General features: G+C 41.4%; 2 long non-coding RNA genes across 2 annotated transcripts in view; one reads left to right on the forward strand and one right to left on the reverse strand.

Moving 5' to 3' along the window:
- Nucleotides 1-14610, reverse strand: part of LOC113922572 — a 125057-nt gene that overhangs the window by 95152 nt on the left and 15295 nt on the right. The gene's annotated exons all lie outside the window — the stretch shown is intronic.
- LOC113922570 lies at nt 8902-13484 on the forward strand. The gene is made up of 3 exons (XR_003519991.2): nt 8902-9264; nt 9513-9584; nt 13092-13484. It is a non-coding gene; the product is annotated as an uncharacterized LOC113922570 (long non-coding RNA).

Genomic DNA, 14610 nt, shown 5'->3' on the forward strand with positions numbered 1-14610 from the left:
CTCATAAGCGCAGCAGTGAAAACCCAGATGGGATAGGTAGTGGAGTCTCTGTTGCCCGTGAACAGCCTCAATTGCTCAACTCAACAACAAACACGAGCCAGAGGGATGCAGGCAGACTGCTGCACATACAATGTCCCTTGCTGACTTTGTGGAGCCCCTGCAGTTCTGACAGGCCTGGTCTCTGTGTGGAGACCTTAAGAATCCTCTGCCTAGTCCTTCTGGGCTTCTGTCCAGCTGAGGCAGAAAGACCCTGTGTGTTGTGAAACTGCGGCCGGGCATGGCTTCTTTCTGTTGGTCTTCAGCATTGCAAAGGACTATTGCACCATGCTGTTATACTACAGATGTGGAAATTGTAGATACTGAGCTGATAAAAATCTTAAGAAGATGTGGGACATAAAGATAGGCAGAAAATGTGGATTGCGGCATTCTTGTATGTAATATTTCTCATTTCATAACCATGCCAATTGGAACAAGATATCTTAAAACAAATCTCAACCCAAAGGGGAGAAAAGGGCATCATAATCCTCTGCTTTCTGGATGGCACCGACACTTGTAATATTTTCTATAGTAGCCAAGAAAGAATTCCTGAGAGAATTACAATCATGCAAATTATCACAGGCCCCAAATCCAAAGGAAATCATTCTGTGAGAAGTAAAAAATGAAAATGGAAAGCTTTCAATAGAAGTAAGACTGATATCCAGTCTTTTCAGATATTTTTCTTTTTAAATTATAAAATAATACATTTTTGTTATAAATCATTTAATAATGGAGAAGGGTACAAAGTAAAGCTAGTCTTCTCTTGCTCCCTCAAACCTCGTTCCCATTCTCCAATAGTTTGATATGTATTTCTCTGGAGCTTTGTTCATGCAATTGCAAAAATTTACATAAGAGTATATCACATGGTCTATGTATAGTATGTTTATCAAACTGCTAGCATATAGTTAGTGCTCAATAATATATACCCAAACACATCAACAATAAAAGTAAGATTGTACTATACAAATTCTACAACTTGTTTTAAATTTTATTTAAATGCAATTTCTCTTTGCTTCTTGGCAGGTAGTTTGATCTGTGCTTTATTTAAAACAAACAAACAAACAAACAAACAAAAAACTTCTCTGAGCCAAAGACTACCAAATTCATTCCTTCAACTATTTGTTTCCTACCAACTAAGTATCAGGCACTGTTCAAGGTGCTGGGAGTAAATGAAATGATAAAAATCCGTGCCCTTGTGGAACGGGCATTTTAGTGGAGGGAGGTAGACGATAAACAAGTATAACACGTGGTAGGTCAGATGTTGCTAGCAGGGCATGGAAGGGCTTTGCAAAAATAGGACAGACCTCAATGAAAAAATGACATTTTTGTGGAGATCTGGAGGGGAGTGGGGGAATGCCATGTGGATGTCTCAGGGAAGGGTATCCCAGGGAGAAGGAAGAGAATGTATAAGAGCCCTGAGGAAGAAGGGGCCTGGCTTGCTCAGAAACAGCAGAACAAGTGTGGCTAAGGAATGGTGAGGGCAGGGAGAACAGAGGAGGTGGCTGGAAAGGATTGCGTGGGCCTTGGAAGCCATGTGGAGGCCTTGGGCTTTGACTCTGGGGGGGACAGGATGTCACGGGGGGTTTTGAGCAGAGCACTCTCATGATGTGATGTAGGCTGTAACATGGAGGGCCAGCTGCTGTTGAGAGTAGACTCTGGGGGTAAGGGCCAAAATGCAGAACCAGTTAGGAGGCTATCCTGACAACGCAGGACAGTGAAGATGAGCTTTGGGCCAGGGTGTTGGCAGTAGAGGTGGTGACACTGTGGACTCTGGATACATTTCCAAGGTAGAGAAAACAAGATTTGCTGATGGATCAGATGTGGCGTTAAGACAAACAGCAAAGTCAAGGATGACTTATCAGGACAAAGCAGTGCACAAAATGTCCTAATAAGAGATTTTTTAATGAGTTAATGCAAGAAATAAGAACAAAATGAGAGTATGGATGACAAGGCAGACCAGAACAGGGGGACTTAGACCTCCTTTCCTTTCCCTTTGCTTCCACATATCATGTGCTATGCCCTGTATGTGTCTTGTCTATACTAGCACTTCTCAAACTCTACCCTGAGAGACCCCAAATGGCAGAGGACAGTAACCTATTATTACCAGTTGTCTGGGCCAGTGCCCAAAGCTCTTGGTGTCTCCTACTATACAAGCTAGGCGTTGCATTAGTGCCTCATATTTAAAAAAAAAAATAATGTCGATGTTGGATTCCACTCCAAAATATCTGTTTGTTTTAATATATTCAGTACTTATAAGCAAGTAATATTGCTAGTCTTGTATGGTGGGTCCCTGACATACACACTAGGAATCTCTAAGGAAACATATAAGGGTTTTTGTTGTTGTTGTTGTTGTTGTTGAAGACTTATTTATTTATTTTAGAGAAGAGAGAGTGAGAGAACAAGAGCAGGAGGGGCAGAGGGAGAGGGAGAGAGAATCCAAGGCAGACTCTACTGAGTGCAGAGCCCGACACAGGGCTTGATCTCATGACCCTGAGAGATCATGCCCTGAGCCAAAACCAAGAGTCGGTCGCTAAACCAACTGTACCACCTGGGCACCCCAACATAAAAAGTTTTAAGACGCTCCAGGCCCATGCCATTCCCAGTGTATTCCCAGGGGTACAGCCTCCCAAGAAGAGCCCACTTATTTATAAACTGGCTGATGCCTGAAGCACCCACATGCTCTCACGACCATGTTGTACACCTGTGTTGAAGAGTAGGTGACAGCTTGGGCTTTTCCATCTCTACACCACAGTACAGGCCTTTCTTACAAATGGAAATACACTTCCTCTTACCTCACAACATTCCACCTATCTTCAGCTTTTTAACCTGTTGAAAGCTTTCCTCAGATTTCACACCCTATTCATGGTATCTAATGCTATCACTTCAAGTGTTCAGACATTCCAATCAATTCCTGGGGCATTTATTTTCTATGGGGAAGTATAATACACGTGGGGAAGAACAAAGCTTTAGAGTCAGCAAAGCAGAGCCTTGGAATCAAATTTACTGAAGTTTTAATGCAAGTGCTACCATTACCTATCTGTGTGATTTTAGGCAACTGTCTTTATCTCTAGGTCTATAAAATGCAGTTAAAAGCAGGGCTGGCAGGATGATTGAGTGAAAAGCACATACGAAGCACCAGCACAGTGTATAGGCATTTGATAAATGTTAGTTCTCGTTCCCCCTTCACCTCTTAATTTGTCACTTTTAATATTCTACCGTTTATGATTCTACTTTTTGAATTGTTATATGTTCTATCTCTTGCACTAGACTATAAACTCTTATAGGTTAGAAACCACATTTTGTATTTCTTGACATCCCCCTAAGCATCTATCATGGTGCCTTGAACACGGAAGTGATTAATAAATGTTTGCTGGTAGACTGATTGATGGATTTCTTGACAAGGTTAAAGCTGAAGGACATACTGCTCTCTGGAATCAAACACAGACCACTGAGCTTCAAAAAGGAAAATGAGCCTCAGCATTCATGGAGGAAGGTCACTGCTTAGTGCCTCTGGGAGACATGCTGCTGATGGATGAGGAGGACACTGGCCAGCTCTGCTATGCGGGTTGTAGCCCCTGCTGGCCAGCTACAGAATGGTTACCCAGCCAGACAGTGAGATCCTGATAACCCTGCCACAACCAAATTCATTTAGTAAAGCATTTCAACAGGCTGTCACTGGGGCACATGGATTGATAGATTGCACTGCTGTTACTGTGTGCTTACAAGGGAAATTAGGAGTAATTAATGGGCTGGGGATCAATAGCAGTACTATATCACAGTGAACGATTTAATTTTCCAAGTTAAGAGGGATACACAGAGATAATTAAAATAGATGGATCAGAATTATAAACTACTACATTTCTTGGTTATGTAAAAGTTTAAAATTTTAGGGGCACCTGGGTGGCTCAGTCGGTTAAGCATCGGACTCTTGGTTTCAGCTTAGGTTGTGATCTCATGGGCCATGGGATCGAGCCCCATACTAGGCTCCGCACTCGGCGGGGAGTCTGCTTAAAGATTCTCTCCTTCTGCCCTCTCTAAAATAAATAATTCTTTTCTTACAAAGTTTTAATTTTTAGCTTCTCTTTACTTTTTGAAAAGATAATGCACATGCGTGGTAACTCAGTACAAAATGGTATAAAATGGTTGCTTTCCAGAAGCAATCAGTATTGTCTTGGGTGTTCTTCTAGAGGTGATGTCTCGTGTGTGTGTGTTTGTGTGTGTGTGTGCGTGTGTGTGTGTGGGGGGGTACTTAGCTAGAAGTAGTTTTTTTTTTAAGATTTTATTTATTCATTTGAGACACAGATACAGAGACAGAGAGAGAGAGAGAGAGAGAGAGAGAGCATGAGCAGAGGGAGCAGCAGGCAGAGGGAAAGGGAGAAGCAGGCTCCATGCTGAGCCAGGAGCCTGACGTGGGGCTTGATCCCAGGACTCTGGGATCATGACCTGAGCCGAAGGCAGACACTTAACCGACTGAGCCACCCAGGCGCCCCTTGTTTTTGTTTTTAACTAAAAGTAGTTTTAAGAATCCAAAAACTTCCTGCTGGTCTGGTATGTCTATTTGGTTCAACCCTAAATCTCTGGTGGCTGGAACAATGGCCAGCCCATTTAGCCCAAGATTCATACTCAATAATTATTTGTTGATTGGCTGATTAGATCTATGTTAGTAGTTTTTAATATGATCTGCATTAGCCTTGTACATCTTTCTTGTGAATTAACAAAAGACATACAATTTGACATGTCTAGAAAATAGAGCATCTTAATTAACTCAAACGTATTGGTATAATAATTTAAAACCACCGATGCAGAAACTGCTGTTTAAATATTCTCCACTGACTGGAGGACCTCTTTGGAAATATGTACCACCTGAGTTTATATAAGGATTGGCTAATGAGTAAAAAAGAAGATTTAAAAAATATTTCAGACCACATATACAAATCAGTGTGGTTATTAAAAGCTGCTACTTTGGGAAGCTGTATACTTTTTAAATTACCTCTGAGTTCATAAGCCATATTTTACTGTGGTTGCCACCACTTCTATTATGGCTAATGCCACTCCTGCCAATATGACTATTTATTTAGTAAAAAGTATGTACCAGTGGAAATATTGTATATGCATTATCTCATTTAATCACATGTTAACATTGTCAGGTAGGTAATATTATCCTCTGCCTTTTACAGATGAGGAAACTGAGGCACAGAATGATTTCATAACTTGCTTATATTTACAAATCTAATGAAATACTGGAATGGGTATTGCGGCCCCGCTTGAAACCAGAGCACACACTTCCAATCAATACTTCAAAGTCATCTAATTTTTGACCAAAAATAGAACATTCTTATTGATCATCCTTCCTTTTTTTGCCAGATTTAGCTACAAACAACTTCTGGTTCTATCAACAAGTGAAATCCATCTTCAGAAAGAATGATGTTTTGTTAGTACTCTGGCTTTTCAAAAGATATGTGTCATTTGCTAAAATCAATTAAAAAAGAGGAACTCCCCAAACGGTATGTATCATTAAAATGAGTGATCAGCTTCCTAAGGTTCCCACTTTGAAAGGGGTAGTACCATTTATGTGAATATACATAGGAATTTGCTGTAAAAAACCTGTCCTTATATTTATTGTCATATCTCATATAGTTAATTTACTTAAATAACAGGGAACTGGGGCAGTTTCCTGTTAGAGTTATATAATCAGAAAATACCAAACTGCCTATATTTCTTCATATTTCATCACTAGGGCTTTATGATCCAGATAGTCCTAGGCAAATCTGCAAATTATGCAAAGTGTGTCTTGCCACATCCCTTTCTTTCAGCACTTCCCTTTAATTATTTCTCCACTCTCCTCTCCTCACTCAAAAATGCCAAGAGTTCAGTGAGCCTCAGTAGCCACATGTAGAGTCCTCAAGTTCAAGGTCCCACCCTGTCCCCTCCTCTCTGAGTGCACTTTTCATGTGCTCTGAAATGGTCCCTCTCTTTAGCCAACTGAACAACAGCCTCTTCTTACAGAATATCCAATAGTGCGTAACTTTTAGGAGAAAAGACAGCAAGGTGTAAATGACTGATAGCTCTAGCTAAATATAGAGGTCCTGGCAGTAGCACTGCTATTTAGTAAGAGAAGTTTATTAGGTTAAAAGGAGTATATTCACTTTGGGCTGAGTACCATTCTTGTCTTTCCTCACAATAACAGATCCCACATTTGGACCTTTCTTATCCTCCTTCATCTAATGCTAATCTGACACTATGGTTGGACATTATTCGGTGATGACTCCAGAGACCTATTTTTACCTTTGGAGTATTGTGGGGGCACCTATTTATTTTGGTTGGCCAAGGATGGGTGGTTGGTTACAGACCCTGATGGGGATTGGGAGTGGGGGAGAAGTGGGAGGAAGTTAGGGGAAAGGGGAATCTTCCAAGGAGACTTTTGGAGGTGTCCATGAGAAATACATTGAATTTATCATTCTGGAGAGTAGTGTTGTGGAGGTGGTGATTGTTCTTATTTGTTTTTACCAGGGAGAAACTCAAAACCTTAAATGGTCTTCATCTTGTTGCCTCTAATGCTTTGGACTTACAGGGTGTCTGGTTCAACTTTTCTGCCAGTTTCAAAGTGAAATAGTGTTTGGGGCATGCCACCTAGTGGCAAGAGCTTTTGGTTTATTGCTCATTTACCCTAGTAAACCAAAGACTCCTAGGCTTGAAAGCCACATTAGAGGCCATCTGGGTCATCCTTTAGGTTTTCTGTAAGCAGGGAAGGATATCACCCTTTCTATGGGCCCAAGAGAGAAAAAAATAGACAGTTTGAAACCACCAGGGCTCAGAAGCCCACTGACTCCCAGTTCTCTGGTGGAACTGGAATGTGCTGGCTTGCCTGGCTGGGACACAGCCTTCTAGCCCCACAGGCTTTCTGGCGGTCCCAGAAACAAATGTGTGGAAGAAGACAAGGCTCTTCTTGAGTCTTAGCCCTGACTTTGACCCATGTTCTCTCTCTGACCCCTTTTCCTCCCTCTCCCTTCCCCCCCAGCTCTTGGCTGCTTATTCCTCTCTCCACATTCCCTGCTGCTTTTACGGCTTTTCTTCCATGGTCATTCTTTATGTACCTAAGAATATAATACTTTTTTTTAAAAGTTGCCATGGTTTCCTTTTTAAGTTTTAGTTTTACTTTTTCTTCCTAAAAGGAAAAGGGTTCATGCTTAATTTGGGACACTTGGAAAACAGGGAAACCACACCCATACCGTTTTAGAGATAATCATCGTCAACATTTTGGTAAAAATCCTTCCAGCCCCTTTTTCTTTGTGTGTGTGTGGCTTTTTAAAAAACAAAACCCAAAAATGATATCGATACTTCTTTTCACTTAGTAATATATCATAAGCATTGTCTCATGTCAATAAATGTTCTTTTACTACATGATTTTAGCAACTGTATTATAGTTGTTAATATGTTAAATTTGAAGAAAGTGAGAAGGTAGGGAATATTTTAAATTCATAGTCACATTCAGTTCACACTTTATTGAGCATCTCTTGTGTGCTATGCTCCTGCATGAGGCAATTTTCATATTCATCATCACATTTAACCTTCACAAGATCCCTCTGACCCCCTATGAAGTATTGATGACATTTTGCAGAAGAGGAAAATGAAGGCCTGAGAAATTAAGTAGCTTGCCCATGATCACACAATTTGTAAGAGGGCACACAGGAAGAAAACTTTGGTCTCTGGATCTACAGTCCCTCAGCTACTTCCTGTGAGGTCCTCATAGGTACTGAGTGTGGATGTAGTTTTTCTGAGCATTCTTTTCTTGGTCCTCATGATATTAATAGAGAGAACAATCTAAAAGGAGGTAAGTGTCAAAAGACTTTCGAGCCAAGGTAGGAAATGTGAAATAGGATATAAGTGAGTGGAAAGAGAGCCACCGAGGGAGAGACCGCTGGGTTTTCAAAGTCCCAGCAATAATAATTGTTAAGTGCTCTATATACATTATTCAATTTTATTCTCACAACTCTGTGAAGTACCTACTATTATCTTATTTTAAGGTTAGGAACGTGCTTGGCCCAAGGTCACCCTGCTGGTAGGTGGCAGAGGCACAATCAGAACCCAGTGTGTGCAACTCCAAAGCCCTCTCCACTGCTATACAAACTTCCTCTCCATGTTAATTAGTTCTGCTAAGAATTTTAGAGTGATATGGTCACAGGTCTCACCCCTGGTTTTAAAAGTGTGTTGAAGGGGATTATGGCTCAGATAAATGGAGAAAGAGAGGGAAACAGAAGACCAAAGCAAAACAAAGCTCAGAAAAAAAAAATATAAAAAGCCTGAAAGAGTGCCAGTTGCAGTAAGGGGAAGATAGACTAGCAATCTTTGATGCAAAAAAGTTTGGAAAGCAATGCTGAGCTGTTGAAATGGTTGAAATTTCTGCTTTTTCTTGTTTTGTAAGCAAAGAAGAAACATATGAATAGTTGTTAGAAATGGTTTTTCCTCCATACAATGCTAGTACATTTTCCAAAAATAATTAGCTCAAAATACATTACTTATTATGAAACCAATGAAAGTCTTTCACATAGAATATTTCTAAGTTTATTCTGTGGGGTGAAAGATTAGCAGCAATACTACTTTTCAGGACTGTGTCTATTTGAACTGCTCCTGTTTTGGTTTCTTAATGTCTGAAATGAAATGGATAATACTCTCTACGTCACAGGTATTGTAAAAATTAGTGAATAAATACTAAGAGCTTGGGGAGTGACTTAAAAGGAATATGTTAGTATATGCTATTATTAGTTATTATATCCTCATTCCTATTCTGAAGTCATAATGCTCTGATGGTGACACCGTTAGTCATCACCATGGAAACCAATGACATACGCCATCTTTTTCTCTATGGCCTCTCTCCATCCTCCAGGCAGCTGTAGAGGCTGCCACAAAAATAAGATTAACTCCCTCCTCTAACCATTTTTAAGTTCCTTCGCTGGTTTGCAAACGTCTTCTGTACTAAACTTTCCCTTGAATGCCTCCCTATACCTCCACCTCCACCTTTCTTCTCTTGTATTACACCCCCCCCCCCCCACTCATTCTCATGGGTGTAATTCTGGGCAGCATATTTCTCTATTCCTTTGTTCTCTTCTGTCTTGCTCTTCCTTTCCTCCTTGTAGGTGGGGACAATCTTTGTTGATTCAACAAGTTGTTCCTTATCTCTATTAATGTCTGCATGGAGAGGAGAAGCCAAACCCAACTTAAAGTTATCAGGTTTGTTACTGCTGCCAATTACTGAAGTTTCAACGTCTCTGTGTCTTTTGTTTCAACTATTAAGAAGTCACCATTATTGGATAGCCCTAACTGTAATTCTTAAAGAGGAGTGAAATCAAGTAACACCAGTTACCCATCCATGGGGTATCAGATGGATAGTATACCAGGTTGTCTGTATTAGTTAACATTTTATAAACGAGTTCAGTTAGATTTTTGAAAATTTGATATTCTTTGTTCTTTTGATTGAGATTTGGCCCATGAAGACAAGCTATCCTTATTACAACACTTAGTCTGGAGCAATGAAGCATATGCATTCCCTAGTGAGTATTTTAAATACGTTTTTCCATGTTACCAAGTCACTTTTAGTTGTCAGACTAATAGGGTGAGACCTGGCCCTACAGCAGCAGGTATCTCACTTTGAAGAGAACGTTCAGAACCGCTGCCCTTGCAACTTTCTGCCAGCAGTCATTGTTTCAGTGATGAAGTGTCCCCCTTTTTTCCTCCCCTCCTTTTGAGTCACTTAAGATGAAAAACAGGAAAAGAAAGTAAGCTGGTTTAATAGTTTTCCCATCCTCCAAATAACCCCCTTTAAACCACTCTCTTTCACTTCAAGTTTCTCTTTCCCAGCAGGAGGCTAAGCGTCTAAGCTCTGACATCTTGCTCCGAGTAGCTGTGAGTAGTCGAAGCGCTACAAAGGTGTAGGAGTGGCTGGAGGTGCCTTTCTGACAGGGAGAAAGATCAGGAAGCTTGGCTGTGAAGTGGGTGCCCTTGAGGACACGTATCTCTGTCTTTAAAATCTCCATACCTAGTCTGGTTCTAACTCCAGTGAAAGTGGGCCTGGCTATCTCACAAAGTTCTCAGTGGCCCCCAGTTCAGAGGGTCAGTGGGGGCTGGCAGGCAGGACCTGAGGCACCACCCTTCACTTGGCTTGCCATTCCAGGGCTGGAAGTGAGAGCCCTGAGTTGACTTTTGTCTCGAGCCTACCTCCCTATGCTCCTATGCACCTCCTCTCTCCCCCTGCTAACAGATCTTCTCACTGCTGGTTCTCCTGTTGCTTTGCTCTGCCATACCCCAGCATTTGCAAGGGGCAGATGACCAGATGCCAAGTAGGCTGAAGCCTCATTTAGCTCTTGTCCTCTTGCAGGCACAAAGGAACTAGAATGGATTGAATTTAAAGTTAAACTAAGCCAGAGCACAGTAAACCGTTTGCTTGGTGGCCTCTAAAGGAATCTGCCCTTTTAGAAGCAAGGGACAGGGGAGGGACAGTGGCCCTTGATCCTTTAGCATTTCTTACATTTCCTTTCCATCTTCCTCATTGGAATGAACCCTGCAACAATCTGTGCCGGGCACTATAATTAAAGTGGCATACAGTATTATATTACAAGGTTTCTTAATTCCCATCCATTCCTTCATTGCCTATGGACAATAACACTATTATTGTGTTGTTACTATTACCTTTTTACAGATGATGAAAGGGAACCTTCACAAACATTTCAAAGCTCCGCTGCTGAACTCAGGGCTTGTTACATATTGAGACCTCAATAATGTTTGTTATTAAACTGGAATTTGACCAGTTCTAAGGGGTTAGTCTCCTTGTGATAAGAACCCTGGACTGATATCAAGGCAAGTATTTTCCTTAAAAGTATGGAGAGACTGAGTCATCACCTAGTCTGCAGGAGTTCTTTGGGGGCAACTTTTCTGTCTTTGATCCTAAACAGGGTTGTAGAGGAGGAAAAAGTTTTCCTTAACTTTCTCAGAGTCCCTGGCTGAGTCTGAGAATTAAACCGACAAAGACAGATTAACAGGAAAGAGGCACACAAGTGTATTGAATATAGGTTTTAGGTGATATGGAAGGCTTCATAGGGAAAGGAAGACCTAAAGAAACAGATCTGTGTATCTTTCTAGTGGGTTTGATGAAGAGTGGGCAGTTGTGGAGAAACATGATAGGTTCAAGAGTACAAGGTAAACGCACTAAACCAGGGGAAACTAGCAGGGCCTGCCCGTTAGGATTCTTCTGGACATACTTTTGTCTTTGGAGATAAGGATGCTCCTTTCCTCTGGGTAGAGGGAGGGCACTCTCATATAAGGGTTTTATGAGCTGTTTCAGGGGAAAAGAGTGACTGACCTTCCTGCTGTTGCCCTTTACTCAAACTCCTCCAGATGAAAATATTCAATATGCCAAGGTACCATATTTTGGGGTAGCATGCTCTGAATCCCATCAGGGTCAGTCTTCCTTCTCTTTGTTGTTTGCTTGATTATAAAGGAGCTGCAAAGCTCTCCTCTAATTACCCTGTAATGCTCAGATTTGTCAGGCTCTATCTCAGCACACCCCAACATGTTGATAGGTGTTAACTTTGTAAAGAAGGCTGTGTGGTCCAATATGTTGGCCTAAATCAGGGAATATGGTTTCTTTCCTGCAGGGCTTCCTTCCACCTTTAATATACTAATAAGCATTGGGGATGTCCTAAAGGAGTACATAAATATCTCATCAATTCTGAGCAGTACCTTGCTGCCACATTTTCTCATCTCTGAAGCTAGGATACTTCTTGGACAGGAGCATCTTACAGTGGCTGTTGGCAGGCAGCTGTTGAGGCCTGCTCAACTGAGGTCACTGCTGGGCAGTGTGAACTTGGTCACAGCTGTTCCTGCTGTCATCACATTAATTGAGTTAGGTACCTTCTTAGGATGTATGTGATGTTTAATTGCTCTTTAGAACGTCTTCAAAAGGTCACACCATGATCTGGCACTGAAATGAAATGTTACTGTATATGCCAGAAGGTATGGCAACAGAGCAGTGGGGTCTATGTATTGATGTTAGAGTGGCAAAACTGCAGTACTGCAGGCTTAACAATTCCATATTTTCTTGCAAAGCAATAACCAAGTGCTGGGTAGAACTGAAGAAAGGCAGATGTCCTGTAGTTGAGGGTGTATTTTGTTACTGAGATAGGTGCAAAAGGGTTACCCAGCATGTGCCAAGAAAGCAATAAAACCGAAGTCAAAACCACCAAATCCCCAGGAGAGCCTTGTGTCCTGCTTTTTATTTCTTCGTGGTACCTAACTGATAGCTTTAGAGATTTCATGATATATGTTAGTGTGAAGTATTTCACACTTATTTGACCACAGACTCTTGTTTCCCCAGGAACATCTCTTGGAACTAGTATTCTGTGGAATATAGTCAAGCTACTATGTAGCACTTATCATGAGCTAGTCACTATTTAAATATTTCACCTGTATTAGCCAAATGACTTCTCATCACCATCTCATGATGGAGGTACTATTACTATCTCCAGGCCACTATTAGCTCTATAGTAGAGCAAGGATTCAAACCCAGGTGGCTGCAGAGCATGCGTTCTTGATCACTAGGGCACCAAGTCTGGGAAACTCCATTCTAGGTACAGACCAGGGGGTAGATGGGGTGCTGCAAATCTGACCCATGGTTAAAAAATGAATACATATCACAATCCCCACTGATTCTAAAAATATTTATTTATTTTTAAAATTTTTTAAATTTTTTAAAAGATTATATTTATTTGACAGAGAGAGACAGTGAGAGAGGGAACACAAACAGGGGGAGTAGGGGAGGGAGAAGCAGGTTTCCCGCAGAGCAGGGAGCCCGATGAGGGGCTCGATGCGGGGCTCGATCCCAGCACCCTGAGATCATGACCTGAGCCGAAGGCACACGCCTAATGACTGAGCCACCCAGGCACCCCTGATTCTAAAATATTTAGCAGGAATCCACAAGGAAGAAAACTTTTCCTACCTATTGTTTATACTATGAATGCATTATTACCTTTTCTATATGCCTAAACGATCTGCACTCCTTCCAGGTTATGAAGATTAGGGAAAAAAGTCACTTTCAGTGGAAGACCGAAACACTGCAAGTTTAACTGGAATAAAATACCAGAAACCAGTGGAATAAATATCAGCCCCACTGCAGGTCATCTCTGAAGGCTCTGAAAGGATCCATTACTTTACAGGTTGCTGCTCCAGTGAAAGAAAATCTGGTGCTTTTTTTCCCACGAAGTTGTGTGTGTGTGAGGGGGGGAGGGGACTCATAAAAATTAGACCACTTTGTGCACTTTCTCATCTTTTGACCAGCTACTATTTGTGAGATGAATTTCAGTGAACCAGATGGATTTGCCGATAGATGTAACAATCCCTTATTACCTCAGCCCCTAGGGAAGAGGCAGGTGACAGAATGATTTCGGCAATAAAATGAACCTGAGCACAAAAGGTGGCGTTATTGCTTGGAGCTGAGTGCTGTTCAGGTCCCATCAGCTCAAATTTCCCAGACAGGTGATCGTGAGGACGATTCTGCCTACTCCATCTCCTTAAGAGGATTTCAACTCTGTAACAGGTTTTTTTCCATGTGTGGGTTGCTTCCTGAGATTAGTTAGGCCTTCCTGAGATGTGTCTGGCCTTATAAAAGCTGCAAGTGAATACAACAGCTAGTACCTTATGTTAATTTAAGGAATTATACTCTTCAGGAGACAAAGTGCTGTTCAGTTGCTATTTATCTGTGCCACTTGGGTAAGAAAGGGAGATGATTCATAGCCCAGTCCAGTGGGACCAGTGAAAAGCTTGATTACACCTTGGTTCCAGGCTGTCTTGTGGAGCAAGTACCTTGGCATTTGTGGGTTCCAGAAAGACTGTAATAAGTACTCGTAGTTCGAGATTTAACTTGGGTACTGGCTCTTATGAGAACACACAGGTGTTAGATCAGTTGTGGACAGGATCTTTTCTGTTCATTACCCCGGGGGGATAAAAGATATGGATTCCACTTTAATATGTGAATTGTAGCTCCAAAGAAATCAGATGGGGATGGCTATCTTATGGTAGCTGGTTAAATGGCAGCTATCTAAATACAAACAAAGGGGACATTACAATTCCCAGGGCTAAGAGAAAGTTAACAAAGGGACAGTTCTAGTGCATTAAAATAAGTCATTCTTATACAATAGCTGCTCCACATATATATTATGGTACAAACCAATTGGTAATAAAATTTTGACTGGGTTCATTACGCTAAGTTTATAAATCAAGCTTCTGGGCTTAAGCAACAGAGACACTCTTTGTTCTGGGAGGCTGCAAACTGGAAGGTACTTGATAAGAAAGTGCTAGAAAGAGTCCAGCTGTTAGCTATTATCATGCTTCTTTTGAACCTATTATTTAAGACATGTATAGTTACAAAGAGAGTATATGAGGAGATTAAAAACCATGGTTACGTTAACTTACACCTATCTCAGGGGAACTGCACTCACTTTTCTTTCCGTGTATGCTTCCTGCAGCTTCTCGGCTTCATCTGGCAGGCTGCCTTTGGAATCTGTACTGCCTCAAGTCACTTTCAGC

Source organism: Zalophus californianus, chromosome 9 (genome assembly GCF_009762305.2).
Source record: "Zalophus californianus isolate mZalCal1 chromosome 9, mZalCal1.pri.v2, whole genome shotgun sequence".
NCBI classification, from domain to species: Eukaryota; Metazoa; Chordata; class Mammalia; order Carnivora; family Otariidae; genus Zalophus; species Zalophus californianus.